This window comes from Phalaenopsis equestris, unplaced genomic scaffold (assembly GCF_001263595.1).
Source record: "Phalaenopsis equestris unplaced genomic scaffold, ASM126359v1 Scaffold000267, whole genome shotgun sequence".
Classification (NCBI taxonomy): domain Eukaryota; kingdom Viridiplantae; phylum Streptophyta; class Magnoliopsida; order Asparagales; family Orchidaceae; genus Phalaenopsis; species Phalaenopsis equestris.
In genome coordinates, this window is record NW_018164709.1 from 368482 (window position 1) to 389123 (window position 20642).

At 32.6% G+C, this 20642-nt stretch overlaps 1 protein-coding gene across 3 annotated transcripts in view; it reads left to right on the forward strand.

The window, feature by feature from the left end:
* Positions 1–1940: 1940 nt before the first annotated feature.
* LOC110024685 (origin of replication complex subunit 3) overlaps positions 1941–20642 on the forward strand; it is a gene marked incomplete at its 3' end in the record, with an annotated part of 82487 nt that continues 63785 nt past the window's right edge. For 2 of the 3 annotated variants that reach the window (XM_020724793.1, XM_020724797.1), the window contains 1 exon segment: positions 1941–2183. 3 annotated transcript variants of the gene reach the window in all.

Sequence of the window (20642 nt, forward strand, 5' to 3'; positions counted from 1 at the left end):
AACTGACATTGGTCGGCGCAGCAATTTTTTTTTTTTTTGCTTCGGGTTGCCTCTTTATTGGATATGCTGTCAGTTTTCTATTATGCCCGATTACTGTATGCAGGCTTCGAAGGGCTGTCTGAGAGGGAGTAATGTATTATGCATCTGGGAGAGATTAATGTATGAATCATTGTGGGAGTAATGTAATGTGCTTCTATTATGCCAGATTCCTGGGATGAGATCCATCTGGCAGCACTTGGTTTTTTATATATGTTGCTGGTTTTTTTTATGCTTCGGGTAGGGAGTAATGCATGAATCAAAGCTTTGTATCTTCCACTTGGTTTCCTCTTTCACATGACAACGGAATTTTTAAGAGTGCAACACAGAATCCGCATTATATCAAGGTATGCTGCGCCACGACATATTTATTGTATTTTTTTTAAATGTGAAACTGAGGTTCAACACCTTACAGGAAAGAAATATTTGGTGGATGCTGGTTATCCGTTGCAGCGAGGGTATCTCAAACCATATCCTGATACTATATATCATATATCTGATTTTGAATGAGCATGTAATATTACACGAAACAGAAAGAAGGTGTTCAACAAAAGACATTCCTCTTTGCGAGACGTCATCGAGAGGACATTTGGTGTCTGGAAGAAGAAATAGGTGATATTACGTGATATGCCTTCTTACACATTTCCAAAACATGTTCAGATTGTGATAGCGATGATGACAATACACAATTATATTAGGCGACACCCGTCTCGATATGACATTGATTTCCTCAATGCTGAAGCAAATCAACAGGAAATAATTGAAGACCTATCTGAAAACCAAATTGGTAGTTCTATGTTACGAGATGACAACGAACAATCAACCATTTGTACTAAGGAAGGAGAAGGTGCAACTGAGATGACAGTCATTCGAGAACAAATTACTAATGCGTTGGTTAATATGTGATTGATTTGTAATTTGTTAGAAAAACGAAATAATTATAACTTATGAGTGTTTGGTATGAGAAGTTACTTTATGTGCACTGGTGATGTAATAAATAACTTTATTAAGGATTAAAACTTTTTATAAATGGTTATGGAAGATCATTTTACGGATTACAATGTCCTATATTATTTGCATTTAGCTGGAAGCTGTTTAGATTACAATGCCTTATATCTAAGTTTAGGTGTCTAATATGTTGAGACAAGAATTATGTGGTATTTATGTAAATGTCCTAAGTTATATCAACTTTTGAAGAATTCAAGAGAGAATTAACATAACGTGACATCATTTAAATGTACTGTATATTTAAATTTCTTACTTAAAATCATAATATATATATATATATACTAAATACTTAAATTTGCACCATAATTATAGTTAATTTTATATATTTACATATATTAATCAATTTAATATATAAATATATAAATTTATGAACAGTTTTAATAAACATGGACAATATGATCTTTTTTCTATAAACAGTTACACCACAGCTTATTTCACACAGCTGCACCAAACATATTGCTAGCTTCCCCACAACGACTTCCCCGCAGGAGCTTTCTGGGGCAGCGTAACTGCAGTTGAAAAACTGAGAAGCTGCGCCTGCGTCAAACAGACCCTTAAATTGGTCCTATCATTAACGATTCTGGATGACAAAATGAATCATATGAGTGCGTTTGCATAAGGAGGGCAATCATATTGCTGTGATTTCACTCATGAACAAATCACACACAAATTGATGAAATTTAAATAAAATAATAATAAATCCTCCATTTAAACTCTCAAGAAAGCCTTCCCTAAACCCTAGCGGAGGAATTATTGCGTGCGGACACCGCATGCATCCCTGTATGTGGTGTCCGATCCTGGCCGTAGATCATGATTATTTCTATTTAAAAAAAAATAAAAATAAAAAAATAGATGGGGCTCACCGAAATACAGACGATCGGTATTGAATAATTTTTCCTAGCGCGGTGGTCCACCTGCGCTTCTACGTCGAAGCAGGACACCTTCTCGTGCCGTAGTCGGTTACCTTTCTCCTTGTTGCGCCTCTCCTCACCGCCGGTTCTCGCCGCCGGTTACTTCTCCGTTACGAGCAAAGGATCTCTCTCCAATAGTGAGCAAGGATCTTCCCCTTCCTCTGACCATTTAATGAACAGAGATTTTTTTCTTTTCCTCTTAATCAGACCACAAGAAACATTTCATTGGTAAACCCAAATCCTTATTTCCATATATGATGGCCTATACCTGTTGGTGATTCTTTTACACATCTCTTGTGTGTAGATCATATGTGATAAAGTTGAGATTTATTTCTTTATTTTATTTTTTTATTTATACAGAAGAGAGATTATGTTTGTCTTGCTTTCTTTATCGTTGCATGTATATGGAATTTGATTCCCTCCTGAGTTTCCCATTAAATCTTCTTTCTCATAAATGTCATGTATCCATTCTTCTGATGCCTTTGTGATTTTATCATCAACTAAGATAATAGATTGTTTGTTCCATTTACTTCATAACTTATAGATTTTATGTGAGAAATTCTAATGGCCTTCTCTACCATTCATTATTCACTTTTGGTTTTTAAGGATGCACGAATTCAAATTGTTTATCCTTATCCGATTTTTATTAGTCATTCTTAATTTGTGCTTGCACAAAGGAAATCGTGGTTGCTTCTTATATTTTAATGCTCATTATTTTCCTTAATCGAAATCTATATTTACTCTCTAAATCGCATGTTTTTATTTTGAATTTTTGTTCAGTTATCTAGAGTTTAAAATAAATACTTTAGATCACATGTTTTAAATAGTATTTATGATTTGAGAGAATGCATTGAGGCCTTCAGGTTTCTCGTACTGTTGATGGTTCCTGAGAGCATGCTCAAGATTTCCCTAATTGTTTAAGTTATATGTGGTGATGGGTTGTCGCTGTCTTGCTGATAATCATTAAGTCATATCTTCTTCTAAATACTTTTCTCATCCAAAGTTAACAACCTATTGTTTGGTTCTACATTAAGTCTCATCTTAACTATATATATCATTTTCTTCTCACATCTCATTCTATGAGGTATTGATTTACTGGATCAGCTGGTCTCTATAATCCACAAGAGATTCTTATGATCAGAATAACTAATAAAATTAGAAGAAAATCCTGCTTTACACTAAAACAAGCTTTGATCTGCTTCATGCTACACTAATCTTCATCGCTGCCCCTCTGTTATAACACAAATCAGCACACAGTTGCAATTTAAAGTGCTGCACTTTTGAATTGTTCAATCTAAATTTCGACTTGCTTTTCATTTTAGAAATATTTACATACGTATCACATAATTTTTATGTGTTTACGTATCTAACACCCTCAATCTGATTTTTTTTTTCTTACATATATGCATTGCATTGCTTGTGTGTGAAATGCTATCTGGTTGGTCATTTGATATGCTACGATGGGTTTAGATGCTATAAATGTAAAACTTGGGTGTGCTATGTGTAAACATATGAAGAATTCAATAATATTATTGAGGAGGTAACATAAATGTATAAATTAAAATGTTAGATATGCAAATACATGAAAGTTATTTACTATGGATGTAAATGTGAATACTTATTATTTATGCGTAGTGTCCCTGTAAGCTTGGGATTCTAGAGGTGGGGCGATTTACAAGTTGGTTATTCCATGCGATACATATATATGTGGTGTGATGATATGTGTGAGATAAAAAAATATATGTACTTTTCAATTCTTGTGTATTTACATATATAACTATTAAAATTCAATTTTTACCACTCTACCCATGCCTATAAGGGCTTATTTGACATTCAATTTGTGATTATAATATAAAAGATTTGGGTGGAATAAATATGAAAAGTAAAATTTAGTTGTTAGATATGTAATTATATAAGAATTGTATCGCATGTATGCAAATTTTCCATAAATTTAACTGTTGTTATTTTCATGACACTTGTTAAATATGCATTTACATTATGATATATATATATATAACAATTAAAACCCATGTATTCACACTTCTAAAACCCCAAACATGACATTTTATATTTCATATCAATTATTTAGTTATCATCTCTTATGCTTACATGAATGCTCGTTGCCGTGCATATTACTTATTGCAGTTATACTTTTATAATTCGTATCTTCAAATTAAGCCAATTCTTATAGTGACCAGACTAAGGGTTACCTTCTCGTGATTGCTTTGAGGTTGACAACATTTTACCCTATATCGAGTCTCACATACATGAGGCTGACGGTTGCCTATAGATGTCCCTCGATATATATGTCAAATAAACCCACCCCACTCAAACCTTTCATATATATGTCACTTGATCTTTTATATACACATACGCACATGTCTTTTGTGTTTTACCTTCTGTAATATTTGCATGCTTTACCCGTGAGTTTAACTCTTTAGCAGCAGCGTCTGAGGCGGCATGTACGTGCTATCACTCTCTTTTTTTGTTGCACTTTCTCTTTTACTACACTTTACTATATATATTTATTTGTTTACACATGCAATATTACTATTCGGTTACTTACTATACCTGTAAAAGACCCCTACAACAGAGAACAATATGCCATTTTTTTAGGAGGGTCCCTGCAACAAAACTTTGCGACCCAACAATATCCAACAGTCACCAGTTCAAACATACTTCTTAAAACCCAAATCAATCTCAATAAGGAGCTTGGAGCGAGCTTTTTGGGAAGCAAGATGAGGATGTAACCGGACGGCGACAAACTTCAGAAGACCAAAACATGAAGTGAAGGATGATCCTCAACTAAATTTTTGTAGTCTTGAACAAGTTAAAACCCTATGACTTCGAGGTCATAAATCCTCATGCTCTCTTTTAGGATTTTGTACGATTGTATGTCGTGCGATACAAACTCTAACTCTGTTTAGGATTTCGATGTTGCTTGTTCGGTAAGACGTAAATCCTTCTATCTTCTTGGGTCGTTTACTTGGGAAGTCACTAAGGTTCTCCTCAGAATATGTGACATCCCCTAAATTTTGCTCATTTGGATTCTCAAAATAACTATTCCACAATGATACATTTCTACTTGAATTTTTTATAAACAATCATGAATATTAAACGTTGAATTCTTGAAAACGAACCATTGATCTTAATTGAGAGTTTTCATAAGTGACTTTGGTTGCCTAATATGAAGAGGACGATAAATAGCTTCAAAAGACCAAAACATGAAGCGAGGGATGATCCCCAACTAAACTTTTTGTAGTCTTAAACGACATAAACCCCTAGAACATCAAGGTTGTTCATCTGACACGACGTAAATTCTCACGCTATCTTTTAGACATTCGTATGATCGTATGTCGTGCGATATAAGTTATAAATCTTTTTAGAATTTCGATGTTGTTCGTTCGGTATGGTGTAAATCCTCATATCTTCTTGGGTCGTTTGCATGATTGTATATCATGCAGATATATGTCTTAAATTCTAATAAATGACACGAGCAAATATTAAATAACATCATTTTCAAAATGTAAAACCATACAGTAGGATAACTTGGGAAGTCACTGAGGTTCTCCTTAGAATCTATGACATCCCATATCTTTTTTCTCTTTTGGATTCCTAAAATAATTGTTTCACATTGAGACATTCCCACTCGAAATTCCTATAAACATTCATGAATACTAAACGTTGAATTCTTGAAGACAAAACCCCTAAGCTTAATTGAAAGTTTTCTTATGTGACTTCAGTTACCTAAGATGAAATTAACTATAAGGGCTTGCGTTTATAGGAGAATTAGTAACCCATATAATATAAACCCTATCTAATCTTTTTTATATTAAATATAAGAACTGTCGGTTATAAATTTTGCAGACTAAACGAATGTCATAAATTATTTTATATAATCAAGTCCACAGTCAAGTGGTACACTTGTCTTTCGAGACAATGTATTGCTTGTAGGGTTGTGCTCGATTATTTAAACTATCAAATATATGAGATCTATACGGTCTCATCGTTCAAAATTAAAACACTATTTTAAAATATATATATATATATATATCAATTAAAGCAACCGACAAATTTCAAAAGGTAACAGATAAACGCAGACAAAACACAATTTTGTCAAATAGGAAAGACTGCGGTGCAGCACCGCACCGTACTACCACCCCAAACACACATTAGGTGAGGCACCACAGTGCCATCTATCAAGGTTTGGGTGTTCCACTGCTTTAGACACTGGGGCATTATAACCATATTAGATTTTTTTGAGAACGGGTGGTGGTGTCTAACTCCAGCGTCACAACAGCATAAACTACGTTAATTGATTTTATATACACGTCTTTTCATGTGCTGGGCCACGGTGACCAACACCGTGGCTGCACTATCGCGCCCTAATCAGATTCTTTGCTTCTAGCTTGGATGACTCTGCATGTATGTAATTCCAAAATTACTTCAAAATGACCTAATTACTTCAGAATGAGCCAAAACTGGTGGAATCAGAAGGTAGATGATAATGATGATAGGGTCCATGAAGAATATATATGTATATAGTTTGTATACTTACAAAAAATTAAACCAATTCGTAAAAGCTTTTGTTATAACTTTGCTATCTACAAACACTATCAAACTTTTGTCTATTAAAGTTTCTCCATAAATAAGTAGTTAATGCAAAACTTAAATTTTTTTACAGGGTCATCATTCTTAGGTTTGAGGGAAGTTGTAAAACTCTAAAACAATTTTTTTTAATAAAATTATAAAACAACCATTTGAATGGTGCTCCTTATGTGTTTCTAGTTTTATTATACATGGTTTAATACCATCCATTTAATTTAAAGATGAGCTCAAAATGTTGAAGAATTATGAAAAAGTAATTATAAGAAGTGAAAACTAAAAGCAAGTGTTGGCTTCAATACTGTTGAACCAAAGAAAGATGAATATTGCCTTTTTATAACTAATAATTTGGACTGTGATATTTTATTTAGTAAAATTATTAAGTAATTTAATCAAACATATCTTTAAATTTTAGATGATTTAGTTGATTTCTAGGTTAGGAAAACACCTCCTAAACTTTTAGAAGAAATCAACTCAATGGTGAAAAAACTAGAAGAAATTAGGATAGGCATCAAAGAAGATTATTGACCCAATTTTATAAGCTCCTTATTAAGTGGGGGTGATGTTAATGGCTTGATCAAGTTACTTTTGGAGTTGAAGGACTATTATTTTGGACATATGATAAAATATGGGTCGATCTCCCAAAACAGTGATCCATAAATTTGAAGTTCAATCTAATTTTATTTAGTGAAATAAGCTTCTCAATGGATGCAATTGAAAGTTGAACAATATATCATTATTGAGGCGCATGAAATAAACTAGCTTTATTCAAGAGGGGAAATATTAAATGTTATTAGCTAACATTATCCTGGATAAGAAAAAGGTCAAATTCTACATATATGTTGATTTCATAAATGTAAATAATGCATGCTGTGGGTTTTTTTATATAACCGCCATAGATCTCAAAATGTTTCTATTTGAATGATCATATACTGCATTTAAATAATAATATACCACTCGAAGGATAAAAGTATTACCATATAATGGATCTAATCACCCGAATGATGAATATCTTTGAGATTTATAGGTTTACAGAACCGAGAGTTTTCCCTTAGCTTATAGGTGTAAGATAGGATTAATTTTATTCTGGGTTTCAGTATCTCTATTAAGGGGTTCCCACATACCAAATTACATCTCAAGAATGGATCTTAAGAATATTGATTAAAGTTGTGCATTATATTTTTCCTAATTATTGATAAGTGTCTATAAGTTGATAGATGTTGAAGACTTAGATAAAAAGATTGGAATTAGAAGATTTGGATAGACATGGATAAAGATTGATTTCACTTGAGCTTAGACTTGAACTTGTTGAGTTAATTTCATTTTAAGAGTTTGCTTTGGGTTGACTTTTTAGTTTGATTTTATTTAAGTAGGTTGTTAAATTTTGAAAATGATGTCTAAATTTTTAAAACTCATTTAAATTTTTAAAGTTATTAGATTTGTTGATTTTAAAATTTGTTGAATATTATTAAAGTTTAATTAATAATTTTAAAAACTTTTATAACTTTTTGAAATTAATTAAAATTTATTAAAGTTTGTTGAATTCAATTTTTAAGGTTGGTTTAAACTTTTAGTGGTTGATTAAGGCTTGTTAAAGTTTTTGAAGTCCATTTAAGTTTATTAAAGTTTGTTTTAAATTCATTAAATTTGTTAAAATTTCTTAAAGTTGATTAAGTTTTTTTTTGAAATTTAATTAAGTTTGATTTATTAAACTTTGGTTAGGTCTTATTAAAGATCATTTAAATTTATTAAAGTTTATTACAGTTTGTTTGGTCTTGTTATTATGGTCTTTATTTAAGGTTAAGAATTGGTTGAAGTTAATTAAATTTAGATTAAATTTTTGAAATCTCTTTATCCATAGGGTTTCGGCTCAACAATTGTAGCGATAATATTGAGCTTAATTTTGAAATTCAAGTTTAGGTGCAGAGTTGAGCTGAACTGAAATGAGCTGAATTGGGTTTGAGATTGAGATTAAATTGAGTTGAATAGGTTTCAAGTGGACTTGGGTTGATTTGAATTGACATTAAATTGGGTTTGAATTTGAATCTGAATTGATTTGGATTTTATTAAGTTGAGTTAGGTGTGTGATTGAGTTGCCATAAATTTGATATTGAGCTGGATTGGGCTTGAAATTAGGGTGAGTTGGAATTGAATTAAACCTTCGGCTAAGGGGTATGTAAGGTAGAGGATTTTTAGATGAACATGTGGACTAATCAAAATTTTTGAAATAACGCTCTCTGTCAATATGCCTATGACTTTCCATCATCCTAAGTGTATTGACATGCTTAAATTATTAACCAATAAAATAACATGAGGTCTCCCTTGTCGGCATAACAATAACATAAGGCAGATTATCCTATTATTAAATGGTTTAGGGTAGCTTCATTAGTAACCATGTGGTACTTTGCAGATCATTTGTTTTAGAGGTCATAGTCATTAATTTTATCTATTAGGTACCTATTAATTTAACTAATGCTTCTAGTCTCGACTACTTTAGGGTGTGTGTAGACCAGAGTAATCTTCTAAGTTGGCTAACAAAGGGTTCAAAGTTTCGAGTTATCCGAGACTGTGGTTGTGAAAACTAGAGTTGGTTATTTTTAGTTATGTTTAGGGTTTACTATTTAAATGATGAGTTGTTTGATTAATAATTTTATCAGTTTTGGTGACCAATCAAATTTTTTCCAAGGCTTTGAAGTTTTAGTTTTCCTAGGTTGTCGGTCGATGTCAAAAATCAAGTTTTTTACTATTTTTGAATTTAATTTTCTATCCTAGTGTTATTGATTTTCATTCCTAATATTTTAACATGTGTGGTTGTGACTTATATTCAAAACAATTTAACTTAAACACCTTAATTCTATATTCTTCATATTTAATGATCACTTATATTCTCATTAAAAATATTTTATTTTTCATGCAAAAAATTTTCTTTGAGAGATGATTTTGTCATCCAAAAGGTGTGAGTGGTATAAAGTTACTTATATATGAATTATTTAGATTTAGAATGACCCAAAACTTATAGAATCAAAGGTTATGCTAATGAATACATACATCTTGCCTGGGCTGAGCAATTGGGAGAGCCTGACAAATCTTGAAAATTCTTTTATTTTTATTTCCTAAGCCCAATAGGAGTCTTAAAAAGATTTTTTCTAAGTTGGTTTGAATATTAGTTACAAGATTTTATTTAAAGTCTTTTTAAGCTAAAAGGGTTCTTGGATTTTTGAAAAATTTAAATGTTAGAAGTCTTTTAAATTTTGAATTTTGAAAATTGCTTTTAACTCTTAATTTTGAAATGATCTTTTAATTATAAATTTTTAATTTTGAAAAGATCTTTTAACTTTGATTTTTTAAAAAGAGCTTTGAATTTTTTAATAGAGTCTTGAATCTTTTGATTTGTGAAAAGAGACTTAAAATTTAGTTTTAAGAGATTTTAAAGGAGTAAAATATATTTGAATTTTGATTATTTTAAAAGAGTTGAATTTGAAAATCAATTTTAAAATGATTATTTAGAGAGATCTCTTTTTGAGCTCGATGTCACGGATTAACTTTCCTCATGTCACCCGTGCGGTTTTAGCGTTTTTCGTTGGAACTAAATCAGCCTAACCCTCACAACACTTGGACTTGAAAGCACAAAATGCTTTAAGAAGAAGAGTAGAGAGAAAGAGCCACTTCACACTTGAATACTTGAAAGCTTTGATTGAATGCTTAGGTGATTATAAATGATGGGAGGAACTCTTATTTATAGCCTCCTCTAAGCCCAAGGGAACATTCTAGAATACATGAGAATATCCTAGTTTCTAGAGTATTCTCCATTATTCATATATTACATACATAGCCCTAGAATTTTCTAGGTTATTCTTGAGTTCTCCTTGGAGCATTTCCTCCTCATCTTCCCTAGAAGTGGGTAGAATCTTCTAGAACCCCTTGGATGACTCTCTTCATTCTGACATTCTCTAGAATCTTCCGTCCCATGCTTGCCTTGCCAATTTTCTTGAATATGGCGGAGAGTGATACTCCCTCACACTTAAGCTCGCAATGCCCTCATTGCGACTTCCCCTTGGTACTCAGACCTGTTTTCTTTGTTTGCTCTTGGCGAACTTGAGTTCTTCCTTCTTGGTTGGGGTAGATTTGTAGCAGGTCTCCTCCCTGGCTTGATCCTAACCTTCCCCATCCTTAACATAGATAGTCATCTTATCTTTAAGTTTTGCAGACTCCTTTAAGCAATCAATTAAGCTTTCTGCAACGACGATGACAAGATCTCCACGCCTCCTAAGCTTAGTCTTAGCCCACTATTGGAGTCCATCCATGAAGTTAAAAAGAACGTCATTGTCAGACATGTCGGAATTTCAAGAACCAAGCATGTGAATTCCCTAATATACTCTCGAATCGATCCCTCTTGCTTGAGCCTTTGCAATCGGGCTCTAGCCTCATCCTTCTCATTCACAGGATAGAACTGCCTCTTTAAGTCCCTCTTGAAGTCATCGAATATAGATATGGTGCACCTATTTTTTTCAATTTCTCCACGCTTTCTTCTCTACCATAGCATAGCGATGTCCGAGAGATAGAGAACAACGAATTGTATCCTTGCCTCTTTATCTGTAATCTTCATCGCTCCAAAGTATTGCTCAAGTCTCCACAAGATGTCGTACACTTCTTTTGCATTGCAAGCTCCTCCAAAACTCTTTGCTTTTGGAACTTCAATCCTCTTGGCTTCGAAGGTGTGATGGTTGGTGGATGTCGCTAGTGCCCTCTTGCAAAGCGAGATGTCTCCACGCATTTCTTCCAACCTAGCACCTACACCGCTTATCTTGTTTTTATGGGCTCTTCGTACCTCTAGGAGCTCCCCCATCAAGTCCTCCCTCATCTTAGCCATTTGTTTCATTAAGGATTCCTCTAGTTGGAGCATCATACACCTGATCGTTGAATGAATGGTGATGTCCTCCTCCTCGAGTCCATAAACCTTTTGGCCAAGACTCCTCTATCTTGGCCTCCACACCATTCATTGCCCCCTCCACCCGAGTAAGGCACGATTCAAAACCATGCATGATCTCCTTGGACCTCTAATGTGGCTTCGATGTAGCTGGATCTCGTTGCTTCTGACGACCACGCCTTTGTTGAGATGATTCCACATTTGTGGCTTTGGACTCCATTATGCGCTCTTTGACGCTCTCTGCCATACCTTCAAATCGAGGCTCTGATACCAACTGTCACAGATTAACTTCTCTCAAGTCATCTGTGCGACTTTAGCGCTTTTCCCCGACACTAAATTAGCCTAACCCTCACCACGCTTGGACTTGAAAGCACAAAATGCTCTAAGAAGAAGAGTAGAAAGAAAGGGACACTTCACACTTGAATACTTGGAAGCTTTGATTAATGTTTAGGTGACTACAAATGATGGGAGGGGTTCTTATTTATAGCCCCTCCAAGCCCAAAGGAATATTCTAGAATACATGAGAATATCCTAGTTTCTAGAATATTCTCTATTATTCATATATTACATACATAGCCCTATAATTTTTTTAGGTTATTCTTGAGTTCTCTTTAGAGCCTTTCCTCCTTATCTTCTCAAGAATTGGGTGAAATCTTCCAGAACCTCTTGGATGACTCTCTACATTCTGTCCTTCTCTAGAATCTTCTGTCCCATGCTTGTCTTGCCAATTTCTTGAATATGGCGGAGCGTGACATTGAGCTTTCTTAAATTTCAAAAATTTAGAATTTTTAGAGCACATTTAGTTGATTTACAAAAGGTTTTGATGAGTTGTACTATATTTGAAAAAAAAGAAGAAGAACATAGAGCACATTTAATTTACTTATATAAAATATTCTTTTTATTAACTAAGATCACTATACTCTCTCTTTTACTTGGCCTAGGAAGTTTAATTCTTCCTCATGTACATAATACATTCATCAACCATACATATTTTGGTTTAACCTAAAGTCACATCTAGCGGATCTTCCTGACATTCCAACTTGCATGAAAAAATAAATTCTTCCCACTTGCAATAAAGGTAAAGACACTATCAAATCATGCATGCATACAAGCAAACCCTTCACATACACTATCACAACACAAAGCATACAATCATACAATCACACACATCACATTTTCAGCTATTTTTCCTCTATTTTTTTTCTTTTCTTTGTACATGTACATACATATCACTTCGTGCTACATGAGTTGACAAATTAAACATGAAATAATATATACCACATAAGTTACATTTAAATTACATTTAAATTCATAGAGCTTATACATATATCTTAAGTATACACATTCAAACCTACTCACTCATACCTACACCATTTATATTCTTATACATGCATATACACACACATAATTATACTGATATTTAAGCACACGCACACGCATACACATAATTATACTGATATTTAAGCACACGCACACACGCACACGCATATATATATATAGATTGTCATCATTGAGAGCAAGCTAACTAAATTTATTTTAAGAAAACTAAGAAGCCCTTAAACGCGCTGCTGCAAAGTTCACCTAGTTGCACAAGTTTCTGATTTGTCAAATGGCGTCTGGATCACAAAGTTACACTCCTGAATTACCTGTGGTACCAAGGGAAAAGGATGACAGTAATAAGAGAGCTACTGGAACAGGAAGAGTTCCGCAAACTGTTAAATTTGTTTTAACATCAGCACCTGCAGTACAGGATGTTCCTGAAACGTCAGCATCGAGATCACAACCATTGACTATCCAGGAGAGGGTAACTGTTGCCACAGGAAGAATCAATGAAGAAGCTTCAAGGCCAGAAAAAATGACATCTGTTGGACAAATCGTATCTGAAAAAATACTAGAAAAATACAAACATTTGTCCTACATAGGTAGTGTTAAAAAACAGAGAGATGAGTGGGTTGGCTCTTATTCGACATCAAAGGATTATGTTGCCACAAGAAGAATCAATGAAGAAGCTTCAAGGCCAATAAAAATGACACCTGTTGGACAATTCGTATCTGAAAAAATACAAGAAAAATACAAAAAATTGTCCTATATAAGTACTGGTAAAAAACAGAGAGATGAGTGGCTTGACTCTTATTTGACATCAAAGGATTATGTTGATGTCACAGCCTGGTTTGGGTATGATAGGAATGGGCGCAAAGAATTGTTAGAGATTGCTCTATCTTCATTAACAAAGAGGGTAAGTGCACAATCTGTTGGTGCTATATTAATTGGAGCATGGGGGTTGAGGTCCTGTGAAGATAAAGCAAAATACGTATTTGAGTGGAAGAAGCCGAAAATGACTAATGTGGGTGTTCCGGCAACAAAATTAGAGAAAACGGCTATTTGCGAGGTTGATAATGGAACAAAATACAGATATATTCCTCCAACAGATGCAGAAACAGAATCTGACTACTATGAGCTGTGGGAAAGATCTGCAACATATATTTGTGTTGCATTGTTGAGAATGGTAGTGAAGGAGGAAAGTAACGTGAAGAATGCATGGGGTTATATCAAAACAACATACAAAGGCTTTTATGAAGAAGACATTCTTATGAACATAACTCCTAATCTATCATGTTTAACTTCAATTAGACAGATCCTCCAATCCAGGACAGTTGTTAAGGATACAATAGGAGTGTTTCTTTTAGCTTTTACTGATTTAGTTGGACAGGACAAGCGTCTCTGTCATATGTTATATGCACAACAAATGTGCTATGCAGGTATGCATGCATATTGTCTGTTTCTCTCATGTGCAGACAAATTAGGAGTTCCGTTATCTACATTCGCTGCATTATTAGAACATCCTATAAATGCACCAGCTCTTGAAACAATAGCCATGCTGCTTGTCACATATGAATTTCCAACAAATCTAGAAGCGAAAAAGAAGTTGGAAAAAGGAAAAACTTGGAAGTATGCTAGGATCTTTGACCAGGAAGCTTTCTCATTGATACAAACTAAGAACTGTGTGATGTTGACTTCTCTACTTGCAACAATCTCACAGAAACTAGGAGCAAAGGGTGCAGGAGATGCAACCAAGATAAGACAAATTGCAGGTTTTGTGGAAAACCAAAAAGACTGGTTAGAAAAAGTTGCACAAAATGTTATAAACTTTTGCGGAGATTTGACTGGAGATATATAATATATATATATAGATTCTCATCATCAACATATTTCTCTCTATCCTCTCATCTTGTATTGAAGTGGACTAAGCTAGAGTTGCTAAGGTTTAGGTTAGGGTTTGATAATTAAAGAAGTCATTTATTTAAGCAATGAACTTCTTTTAGTTTAATGGGTTGATTAAATTTTTTATGGGTTAATCAAATAATTTATGAGTTAATCACATAATTAATTCATTATTTATTTTAATGTTTTAATTAGTTGTTTTTTTATGATAATTATTTACCTTGTGAGTTAATTATTTATTAAATCAATTAATTAAATATTTTGGTTGTTTTGTTCAAAGATTAATAAATTAATTAATCAGTTTAATTATTTAATTAAAGTTTTATGAATCAATTATTTTAATCGGTTAATTAAATATTTTGTATGTTAATTATTTATTTAATATATTAATTAAATGTTTTATGAATTATTTAGTTATTTTTTAATTGGTTAAAAGTTTTAAATGATGAGTTAAAGTTTTTAATTAAATATATTAAGGCATTTGGAGGTTTTTTAAGAAGTTAATTGAGTTGGTTAAATTTTTATTTAGGTTAATTTAAGAGTTAATTAGTTAGTTAATTAAAGTTTAATTAAGTTAATGTTTTAAATAATTAATTATATGTTCAGTGATTTATTTAGATAATTAAAGTTTTAATCATGTTATTATCAACTTAATTGAATATTTCATGTTTAATTGTGTTATTATTAATATAATTGATTAATTTAATAATTTATTATTTGATTAAAGTGCTTAGTGATTAAATTAGGTAATTTATAGCTAAATTAAGTTAATTATATTTTGATTAAGTGGTTTATAATTAATTAAGTGAATTTATGGTTCAATGAATTAATCCATGATTTAATTAGGTGAATTTATAATTTAATTAATTAGTTAGTAATTTAATTACAGTGATTTCATTTTTGTTTAAGGGCGATTAAGGGTTTTAATGTGATTTAGGTCTTCAGGCCTTAGATTAGATGTACTTAAATAAAGGAAAACCCATCAAACCCAACTAGGGCTGATTAAGTTTAGGTTGGGGTTTGATGGGTTTGATTAATTGTTAAATTATTTTTTTTAATTACTGAAAGTTTTTTATGAATTAAGAGTTTAATGGGTTGGTTAAATATTTTATGGGCTAATTAAATACTTTTTAGAGTTAATTAGGTAATTAATTAATTAATTAATTATTTTAATGATTATATTAGATGTTTTGTATGTTAATTATTTACCTTGTGAGTTGGTTATTTTTTAAATGGATTAATTAATTAATTTAATGGTTTAGTACAAAGATTAATAAATTAATTAATCATTTTAATTATTTAATTAAATATTAATGAATCAATTATTTTAATGGGTAATTAAATAATTTGTATGTTAATTATTTATTTAATATATTGATTAAATGTTTTATAAATTATTTAATTAATTTAATAATTGGTTAATTGTTTTATCAATTAATCAAAGTTTTAAATGATGAGTTAAAGTTTTTAATTAAATTTATTAAGGAATTTAGGGGTTTATTAAAAAGATATTAAGTTGATTAAATTTTGATTAGGTTAATTCAAAAGTTAATTAATTAATTACATTTTTAATTAAGTTTCTTAATGCTTTGTTTAATTAATTATTTATTTGGTGATTATTTAGATAATTAAAGTTTATTTTTGTTATTACTGACTTAATTAAATAGTTAATATTTTAATTGGTTTACATAATTCAAATGATTAACCAATGTATTAATTTAGTAATTTATGGTCTAATAAAAGTATTTAGTGATTTAATTAAATAATTTATGACATAATTAAGTTAATTTATAACTTGATTTGGTTGTTTATAAATAATTAAGCTGATTTATGGTTTGATTTATTAATTTGTGATTTAATTAGGTGATTTAATTAGGTGATTTTATAGTTTATTAATTAATTAATAATTTTGATTAATGTGATTTCATTTTCAGTTAAGATTGATTAAAGGAATTAATGTTTCGGCATTAACTTGATTAATGTGATTTAGGCATTAAAGCCTCCGACTAGATGTAATTAAGGAATTTAAATAAAGTTCTAAGGCTAGTTATAGGTTTATAGGTCCAATTAATGGAAAATTAAGATTTAAAGCCCACAGTTTGGGTGGATTAAGGCTTAATATTTTTAGTTTTTATGTAATTAAGGCTTAATCTTTTAGTTTCCACGGGTAATTAGGCCAATTTATTAGATTTCCATTGGATTAAGTCTTAATTCTCTCGATTTTATTGAAAAAAGATTTGATATTTTCTATTCTGGCTGGAGAGACAAGAAAAAAATTATTAATTATATGAATTAATATATTCTAACACATTATAATACATTTCAACTAAAATTCCTATGAACTTAGCATGTAACATTCAACATATATGATATGAAACACAAAAACATTAAAAGCCCTAAAAATTTAGCATGTAACATGCATAAAATTGACATAGAACATAGATACCATGAATTTAATATGTAAAATGGATAAAATATAAAGATTTTGAAAAATTCATGGTGAATTTTTGAAATTATAGCATGAAATTTAAAAAAATATATGGAAGATTTTAAAAATTCACAGTGGATTTTGAAAAACTAACAAGAAACGTTTAAGGAAACATATGAAATTTTAAAAGTTGATGGTGAATGTGAATGTTCAACATGTAATAAGTAAAATACTTGAAAAAATATCAAGATGAGATGGGAAATTAGTTGACATGCCTTTAAATTCCTTACTTGGATGAAGACTAGGGCTCATGGCTAGAAGTGGAGAGAACAAAAAATTTTATGTTTGGAGAGGGGAGAAGTTTTTTGGGTTTGCATGAGAGAAATAAATGAGATGAATTTTTGAATTATGAAATGAATGGAATCCTTGGAATTAAGGGGGGTCGCAGCTAGAAGTGGGGATATAGGGTTATGAGGGAGTTTTGAAGTAAAAGGTGATAAAGGTGAAATGGACTAATATAATTAAAGACAATTTTATAGGGAGTGAATGGAGGGTGGAGATTAAGTTAGGTTAAGGAGAGGAAAGGGAGGTGGGGTGTGTGGATAGGTGGACCAATTGGATGGAGAGTGGTGGATCAAGGAAAGGGTTGACTAGGATGAGGGAGGTTACAAGGGGAATTGATGGCTTGGATCAAGGGACATTGAAGTGATTTTTGAAAATGAGGGGCATTTAATTTGGTAATCGGGCCATCGGGCCACGGTAACCATGAAAAATTACCCGGATAGGACCTGCTGAAGAGGAAAAGATAAGAAAATTTAATGGTCTAGACCGCTAAAAAAGGTCTATAGCTCAAGTTATAAGCGTTTGAAGTGGTTAGATTATTGAGAGGTGGTTAAAAGGTGGTTGGGAAGTGGTTACAGTCAAAAGTTTTAATTGAGCTCATTTAATAAAAATAAGTAAAGAATTTAATGGCATAAGGGATGAGATAGAGTGTTTTGGTAGATTAAATTGAGGAAATTGTCATAGAGTTCCAATAAGATACTTTAGGATAATTATATTGTAACAAAAAGAAATAAAATCAAAGATATGAAATGCATCTATTCTCCAAAGTAGCATATGGTGAAGACTAGTCACTAAGCAAGTCTTCCTCGTGGACTTGACCACCAGCGTTTTCATTTTGAGTTTCGCACTCAAAGTTTCACCAAAAAACTTTTATAACACAACTAAAAACAGTTTAATTCTAGAGAATTTATATAAATAAGTCTCTTGCACTTCAAATTCAAACTAGGATGAGAGAAGGAAAGAGAAGTGTGTTGACCTATGGTGGAACCACCTTAAACAGTCTATAAACAATCATCCTTAGCCCTCACGGCCACAACTTCATCCTCTTCACATTGAACTTGTCACATACACATATTTTAATTAGATATTATAATGAAGGTTGCCATGTCATCCACGAAGGCGGTTAATTTCGTGTACTAAAAACTTTTCCAAATTAAAATTTAATTTTATTTTAGCTAGCAGAAATACAACTTCATCCTCTGCACATTGAACTTGTCACATACACATATTTTAATTAGATATTATAATGAATGTTGCCATGTCACCCACGAAGGCGGTGAATTTGGTGTACTAAAAACTTTTCCATATTAAAATTTAATTTTATTTTAGTTTGCAGAAACCTAAGGTTCTAAATTATTTAATTTTTATCAAAGTTATTAATGTAGAACATCCAACACTCTACCTACATCTAATCCTAACCAACCCCTGAGTTGGATTCCCCCTAAAATTAGATTCTTCTCAGGTGAGATAAAGTCCTCATTAGCAACCCTATTCATATGTAAACACAAAACCCTTACAAGATTCACAGGCCCGTACTTTTCTTACCGAGGATAAGTTCAATAATAACATACATTCCGCCAATATGCAAGTATGATTTCACCACAAGTATACAATTAGAAAAAAAAAAAGACTTCTTATTCTTAAAGGATTCATGCCTTTATGCTTGCATTATGTACAATTAAACTAGGCTTCGTTTAATTCTTAAAGGATTCATGCCTTTATGCTTGCATTATCTACAATTAAAGGCTTCGTTTGTTAGGGGCCGCTTTTTTCAAGCGTTGCGGCCCATAACCGCGATAGATTCATGTTTGGTTACCAACTTCGCCTGCCGAACGACGCCGAAGCGGGCGAGGCGGGCGAGAGCCGGGCCACGGTATCGACCCTGCGGCCCCAGCTTTCGCCTCCTGATATTCGAAATTGCCCTCGCTAATATTCGAAGAAGCGCCATAAGTGTTCCGTCCCGCCCTAGCGATCCTTTCATCGCCGTCCCGCCCGCGCCTTCTTCCCAGCTCTAGCGATCCATCGCCGTCCCGCCCGCGCCTTCTTCGCCGTCCCGCCCGCAATCCAGGTTTCGAACTTGCCCTAGCAATCCTTCCATCGCCGTCCCGCGCCATCTTCGTCGCAATCCAGATATCGAACCAGCCCTAGCAGTCGAGCCGTCTTGCCGTCTCTACAGGAAACACGCTTCGGCTTCGAACAGCTTTCGTCTCGAGCCTTCTACTTCTTCGACCGCTCTATCCCGTTCCGTCCCGAGCCTTCTTCTTCTTCGTCGACCCCGTTCCTTCTGCTTCTTCGTCCCCGTGCCTCACAACCTCCGTGAGTGGCTTCTCCGCTTAACAATTTTTTTTTTCACTTTAATTGGAGAAACCAGAATTATGAGCTCTTGTTATGCAATTTACACTTTTCATACGATTTTGCCTACATTTATCATTTTGCTTGGGGTGTTTGCTGAATTCAATTTCACTTTTGTTAGGGAAATTTTCAAATATTGGATAGGAAAATCATTGAAGAAATTTGATCAGGAGTTTTCTATTGACTTGAATCATATATGGCTTGAAATGAGTCTATGCTGAATTCAGTTGCTTGCTTAGGTTTTATCACGATGGTTTCAATATTTAAAAAAAAATTGAAATGACCATTAGCTTTATTTATAGAAATGCAAAGTTGTTTTCAAAATCTTCTTTTTGTCAAATATCTGAAAGTTATGCATTTTTGGTATGAGAAATTTGGAGATAATTGCAGCTTGTGAAAGTTTGGAAAGCCTCATTTTGAGAAATCTAAAATGTTATAGTTTTGGTTTGTGAAAACCTGAAATTTATTTATAATTGTTTGTGCAAAATTCGAAATATTTGGTGTATTCGTTTGCTAAAACTTGAAAGTTTTAACGTCTTAAAACACTGGACAATTATAGTGGCATGGTCACGCTGAAAACACTTTTTTTATAATTACATTTTTAGCACTTTAAATTGGTCATCTCTATATTCGGTTGCTCTTATATATGCAGATGAAGATGTGTATATATTCTAATGTTAAACCTTCATTAGAAGGTGGCGAACATTCAGACATTAGAAGACTAAGATTTAGCATCGGTCGACAGTCGGCGATGTTGATTGTTGTTGTCCTTGAAATTCAGACATTAGAAGGTGGTTGATGTTGTTGTGAG